This window comes from Chaetura pelagica, unplaced genomic scaffold (genome assembly GCF_000747805.2).
Source record: "Chaetura pelagica isolate M959 unplaced genomic scaffold, ChaPel_1.0 scaffold471, whole genome shotgun sequence".
Lineage (NCBI taxonomy): Eukaryota > Metazoa > Chordata > Aves > Apodiformes > Apodidae > Chaetura > Chaetura pelagica.
The window spans coordinates 1021964-1029371 of NW_009952430.1; the positions used below are offsets into that span (position 1 = coordinate 1021964).

The 7408-nt window shown below is 40.5% G+C and overlaps 1 protein-coding gene across 3 annotated transcripts in view; it reads right to left on the reverse strand.

The window, feature by feature from the left end:
* Positions 1–7408, reverse strand: part of MYH10 (myosin, heavy chain 10, non-muscle) — a 101367-nt gene that overhangs the window by 56010 nt on the left and 37949 nt on the right. The window lies entirely within an intron of this gene.

Consider the following 7408-nt stretch of genomic DNA (forward strand, 5'->3'; position numbering starts at 1 on the left):
AAAGAGTGAAAGTACTTCTGTCATTCAGCAGTCGTTCAGAAATTAAAGTTTGGAAGCCAACTAGTTTGTAAGAATTACAAGTACTCATTTTGTGTGCTTGCATATTTCTCACCTGAGATACTTATAATGGAAATGTGAATTATCCAGGGGAAAATTCAAGCACATTCTTTTGCAGTCTTCATAAGCACCTTCCTCCATCATGCTGCACACCCCAGTTTTGTAACTAGTCTGCATTTACTCAGATATTTAGTACCTTCAGACCTGCCCTTCTTTATCAGATGGGCAGCTTAGGAACATCCCTGTCATCACATTACACTTAAGATCTGCAAAAATGGGACAATACAGCACCTGAAATTTTAACTTTACATATACAGAGAGGATATTATCCCAGATTTTCAAAGAGAATGGACTAAAACCATCTCATGTCTTGCTACCTTCCACTCCTCTCAAATTATGGAAACCCCACAGGGCAACTGTACCAGCAGAGATGACCTCTTGCTAAGAGATGGCAGGATGTGCATTTCTGCATGGAATCACAGGATAGTTTGGGTTGAAAGGGACCTTAAAGATCATCTAGTTCCAGCCCCCTGCATGGGCAGGAACACCTCCCACTAGACCAGGTTGCTCATCCATGAGCAAGAAGTGATGGGGACTGATAACACACACTCACAGCAGCTTAGCAGACTCATCATGAAGAGCAGCCTACAAGAGGCAGGTAGAAGGTTTGGGTGAAACAGCTCATCCGTTTGCCCCAACAGAACAGTATCAGCCTCTAGGTTTTGTGGCAGAAAATGTTTACCTGAAAACACCAAACAAAATTATTCTGCAGCTAAGCTGTGGGATATTGATCACAGCCTCAGTTACCACATTGTGGTGGGTGATACTGGAGGGTTAACCAAGGCACCTGATCTTATTGATGGCATCTGGTGCTCAGAAGCAGCTACCTCATTCTGTCTAAACCCAGTCTTGTTCAATTTTTCCTCACAACACCCAAATATTATCAGAAAATACAGAATATGAAAGATTAGAAATCACTGTACTTAATCACACAAAACTTTCCAGAGAGAAGGTGGTTTCCTTGAAACTTGTTGACTACTCTGACTTTGCTCATTGCGTGAAAAAACTTGGAAGGTATTACCTGAAGAGCTGGTTACAAAGAAGATTACTCTGAGAATTAGCTAATGGATAACGTAGCTTCCTTTTTGCCAAGATACCATCAATATGCAACACACCAACTGGGTGTACTTTGGGACTGGTACAAGTGGAACAACACACCTTGAGTTTTAATGAAAAATCCCACTTCTACCTGGCCCAGAGTCATCACATACAAGACAAATGTGAAGGCTGATAAGCAGTCTGATAAGCAGCAAAAAAAGATCTCAAATGCAGATTCTTGCTTCCCATTTAGTCTTTATTTCTAGTTTCCCTTTTGCTGCAGTGTTTACATTACCATAATTCATTACTATAAGCAATAATAAAAGCAGTTTTGCCTGTTTCTAGATGCATATTAAAATATGCCTAATGCTAAAACTATTCTAGCAGGTAAGAGAAGTAAGAAAATAAGTACAGTAAAAGAAACATTTGCATTTTAAAACAATACAATTTGTTCTTATTGTCATCAGAGCTTGGGAACACTTTATTAGCTGTGCATTTAAAACTAGAAAAATAATCTTTTCTGTCAAATTACAGAAACAATATTGAGTAAAGGACGAAAATCCACTCTGACATATCCATTGAAAAAAGAAAATAGTACAATAAATATAGTCCAGATGTCAACTTTCTAAAAGGGCAGCCACAGTTTTAGAAAATTCTGCTAATCAACAGGCTTTTCTGGCACACACACCAGCACAGCTTCAGAAGGCACAGGAAGGCCAAAAGCCTGCAATACATTCCTTTGGCTAAAAAGCCCTTCAATCCAATTGTGGGGTTTTTAGAGGAAGCCTTTATGCAAGTTCTCATTCAAAAGCAACACTAATGGATGTTATCAACCTAGCTCTTCTCTCCCTGGAGCTTACAAGTATGCCAAATATTTCCTGCAGGACACAGTGTAGATAGCTCTGCTGCCATATAGTACAAAAGAATTAGAAGATTTAGGATAAAGCCCTTTTCATTTATAGGTATAATGACATCTGCATACTTTAGTTCTTACCCAGAAGTGCAAATACATGAATTATAAAAATAAATTAAAATCTTCTACCTCTATCAACCTGCCCAAAAAAGGAAAACTTTTAGTAACACTATGTCCAATATTTATGGAATGGAGATGGTATCACAGAGCTAAAGACTAACTTCTTTAAAACCTTGTTTTAATACAACGCAATTAATACGTTACCATAAATTAAACAACTAAAACCCTTGGCTGAGATCCTAGCCTTATTTCAATCAATGGTAGCTTCTCTAATGACTTCAGAAGGGTCATTATTTCACCTCCTTTATTTCAGTCTCAATTCCTCCATGAGGAGAAACAAAACCTTCTGGGACTGAAGTGTTACATCAACTTCAGCCACTGGTTATGTCAAGCAGCAAATCAAGATAAGCAACAGCCTCAAATTGAAAATGTGAGGTTATTCCATCAATTACCTGGAGGATCTCTCCCTTACAAACTGTGTTACAGAGGTGGGTCAAAGAAAATCTGACAGTCTCTGGTGAGTTTATCCAGTATCTTGAGTTAAAGTGCTTCTCCCTAGAGCAGCAAAGCATCTGCTTTGAAGCAGCTTCAAGCACATTTAAAATAGGAAAAGTTTAGGGAGCATGAGCACTTTACATCTTTACATGGTTTAAAATGCATTGCATGTAAAGTTATAATGTCATTTTTAATCAAGGAAAGTACTTTTTAAGTAAGTTTACCTCAACTACTATTTGGTTAGCAAAAATTAGTGACTGACTACTCAGCTGATTTTTTTTTTTTTTTTTTCTCTGAGCAGCCTGAGCCCCAATCTTGCACAGAAGGTTAAGAGGCAGTTCCTCAGCTGAAGAGATGACATCTAGAAAACAGGCAAAACAAACAAAGTGGGAGATGACTCTCAGGTCACAAAGCAGACAGGCAACAACAACCAGGACTGGAAGCAGATCTGACTTCCAGGAGAGCAGTTGTGCTCTTCCCACACAGCCCCCATGTAATGGCTGTTACCTTTCCATGGACAGGTCAAATGTCTGTCTGGGAAAGGCTCATTTCCTTCAGGGGAAACACTGTTCTAAAGGAAATAAAGCAGTGAAACAGTTGCTTTTCTTGTTGTCAGGCAGGTTTGAAGCATCTACATATCATCATAAAGCACTCAGGCTGGCAGGATAAGGCAACACCATCTCTTCCTAAATTGGCCAAATGAGTTTGAGTTTTAAGGAAGTCAAATTAGTTTAACAGTTGCTTACTGAAGTCCCATTGCAAGGACTGGCACCCTCCTACCACCACCCATTGATCTCTCTTAACAGATCAGGATGTACCAAGTATAGTGCTGATTCACACAAGACAGAAGGACACAAACTCACCTACAAGGACAGTTTTGAAATTCAAAGACAGACTTTTCCTCATTTGCTACCTGTGTACAAAGTTATCTACTGCAAACTAACAATATTTGTGAAGATAAGCATTTGGAACTTATTAGGATGGTCAGATGCAGTTACTGTCATCTATCTCATTACAGATCATATCTGTGATTTAACTTATTGAAAAACTAACCAAACAAGCTGGTATTTTCCATGATAGGACTCTGAATCACTCTAACCTTTCCCTGCCCTAGGAGTTTCAGTGTAGTTCTATCATTCCTGATCAGCAACAAGCCCTGAGATGAGAAGTTCATCTAGAAGCAAAGCTTCTTCCACAAAGGAGAAGTGGCACCACCACCTTGGCAGCTGGACAAGTTCTCCTCAGTGCCCTGCTCCACAAGGCACAGGAATCCTGACCTGCAGCTCCCAGGTGCTGTGCCAGTAATTCCTCCTTTCACACAAAGCAGCTTCTTACAGAAGGAACCAAAACATGGGAGCGTGCACTTAAATTGTTCGGAGGAGAAAGTAACTGCGCAAGTAAGAGCCCCAACAATGGTCTTTTGTCCTTCTCAAACAGCAGTTGCAAAGAACACAAGAGATGTTTATTCGCAGACAGAACTGAGCAGATCTTCTGCCAGTTGCAAATTAACAGATATTTAAAGTCAAGACCTGTAATTAGAAGTATGTCTTAAGCACTTGGCTAATTCTCTGAAATGAAGAGGTACAACAGATAGTTTGGACTAGTGCAAAGGACTCACTAATTGGCTTTACAGTTTATAAGGCTGCTTTAGAGCTCCTTCATTTCTCTCTAGATGCTTCACATCATCTCAACACCAGTTGTCTAGGGAATGTCACAAGCTGGACTCCAGCCAGAGGTTGTGTACAAAAATGCTTGGTATTTGCTGCTGTTGTCCTTTAATAAGCAGCCTCTATTCGCTCCACACCCCACCACTCCTACTGAAGCCAATTCAGATTAGGGCTCTCTAGGGCTGCAAACATCTGCTGAATGACTGTTTATCAAGCCCAGTCTCAGTTTGGAGAATACCATCAACTTATGGTAAGATTCTCAAATTTAGCACATAGCTTAAAAAACTGCAGTGAAGCACATTTTCATATCTGACTTTCCAAAAGTCGCCTTGCAGCTAAAAAGATACCAAGGCCAGGAAATGTTGGAATATTTCTCAGATTCCTAGTATACCACAACAGAAATTTCTTCATCTTGGGCATCACCAGCCTGGCATGCCCACTGAGGGACAGCAATAATCAAAGTGAAACAATAAAACATAGTAAAATGTGAGAAGCTGTACCTTCTCAAAGGAAAAAAAATACAACCAACATGCAAAGCTGTTTATTACAAACGCACATGATACAGAAATGAAAACATGTTCAGTGAGGTACGTGCACATGGCAAAGTTAGCACCACTTCCCTGGAACTGATTTCTTAGGGATGCTGGGCTGACACAGGCTCATAATGTATTTGTAATTTAGGAGGATCATGAAGTTGCTAGAACTATCTATTTTTCCTTTCCTTTCAGCAAATTAAGAATTAACAGACAGAAGATCATAAAGAAATTATTATTTGCACTCTAACTAGGGGGACTGATTAGATGGAAGTTAGTTAAGTCTGGCTCCCCAGAGAAGGGTTGGCTTTGGGGGTTGCTTTTTTGCTTTTTATTTGAAAGCTTGATGAAATAAGGTACAAAGCAATAGAGAGCTCCAGCAACCTCACTGACAACTTGTTAGTCTTTACTATCACAAGATTAAAACATCCAACTGGAAAGCTAAAAAGAAAATCTCACTATCATTGTTCATTCAGCTGCTCCCATCTCATCATTAGCCAGACAATAATCTGACTTTCACCCAAGTCTTACAAATTGTCTAGTAGATTCAGGGATTGTATGGGGCTGTGCACATATTTGGGTTTTTCAGTTGGTGAAAGGTCAAAGGATGTGTAAGAAATCACAACACTAATACCTGAGGAGACCAGGGTTATACCATGGAGCAGGCTGAAGTCCTTAGACACATGTGAAAATGACTTTTAGTTCACTCTGAGAAAAGGATCTCTTACAAGAAGGAATTTCATCACAAAGTTTCTTCTACAAACTCTGTTCCTAAGTCTCAAGTATTAACCAAATTACAAGAAAAGATGTGGTTGGGGGAAGTAGAAGGGAACACGATGAAACAAATAAAAAGGGACCAGAAGAAAGGAAGTCAGTGCACAAATACCCATGAGATTATATGTCCCTAACTCAGAACAGAGCCCTGCAGAACCGTCTCCTCAGCAATGCATTTGTCTATATTCCGTTCCTCAAAAAAATGGAGAGTGGAAAGGGCAGAGAACAGAAGGTAACAAAAAGGAGAGGAAGCAGGTACATCAGTTTGTTTGGAGACAACTCTTGCTGCTACAGCAAGAGCAGGAAGTCATGCATGTTACGGAGCCCGGACTGGAAAATGGAATGCCAGCAACATCACCTTGCAATCCAAGTAACACCCTGCTGAAAAGCCAGCTCCCATGTTGGATGAAGGACAAGATGCTCTGCAGGGACAAGCATCCAGAGAACACAGCAGCAGGTTTGGGTTTTCTTCCCTTTCTGGTATTAAGCTTGACTTTGGGAAAATATAACTAACTTTAAGATCACCTGTTTATGCAAAACTACTCATTTTTAGGGCATGTCAGACCACAAGCTCTTCATGTAACTTCATCACCTGCTAATGTTGAGACAGGAAACCATCAAGTGACCCCACTGCCTTCAGAATCAGATGTAACAAGAGGCATACTTGGAGAACCAGCCTAACCCACTCCACACAGTGCATTTAGATGAATGCCTGTGTGTCCAGCATTTCAATAGAATATGGATTATTCTCCAGCACAATTCTGTTGGAGAGGAAAAAATTAAAATAACTTTAGCAAACTGTATTCCTCAAGAAGCTCCACCTTCATGCACCTTCCCCCTGCAGGTGTACTGCCTGCCTACTACCCTCTCATGCAAACAATGACCAGTCTCTACCAAACACTGGACCAACCAGGATCATTTGACACTGCTACTGCTGAGGCAAAGTGTGAACAAATCTCCAAGTGCCTACATAATATTCAAGATAAGATATTTTTTAATGCAGGTACAAAAGTGGTTTAATTACGTTAGCAAGCACACTAGATAACAACCCTTACAGTTTCATCACATGTCTGGACACTGGAGTGACTGCATGAAGGGAGCTGCATTCCTTTCAGAGGAAAACAGATTAGTATTTCCTAAAGACCTGGACAGGTAAAGACAATTTAGCTGCCTTAAGATGCACACTTTCATGCTTAGGGTAAAAAAATGCCATGTATAGCAGATATAAATTAGGATTCAAATGTCTGTTGAGTCCAGAAGGACAAAAAGCTTAAGGTCATCTTGCAGGTGAGGTAATAACAAAATTGAAGACCAGCGTTTAAAGGCTCTCCAAGGTGAACATAAATGGATGGGACATTCACCAAGCAAAGGAAGACATCTGGAAAAAGTGCACAGATAGTCTTTGAAGAGGAAGAGCTGAAATCAAACCCAAAGGCTTACACCTAAGAATGCCCTTGAGAGCAGCACTCCTGGCTGTGAGGACGAAAAGGTGGTTGGATCCAGAGACCGGGTCAGGTGTTGTTCAAACACTATTACTTGAGAGTTGACCTGGCCCCCTACTCTAGAAGGCCATGGAAGGTAAAAGCCCAGGAAACTTGGATCAACTAGAGCTCAGGACGATAGGTGAAGATGCTAACCAGATGGACCTTCATCAAGCAATGGGAGAGACTTATCTCCAAGATGCACATAAAGACACTTATGGTCAAGGCAGTCTGGGAGAGCAGAATGAGACACATGCTGTAAATGCCCACTCAGATGCCTGCACAAGTCAAGGGATGTTTTCTCTCAGCAGAAAGCTTGAACCATTCCTG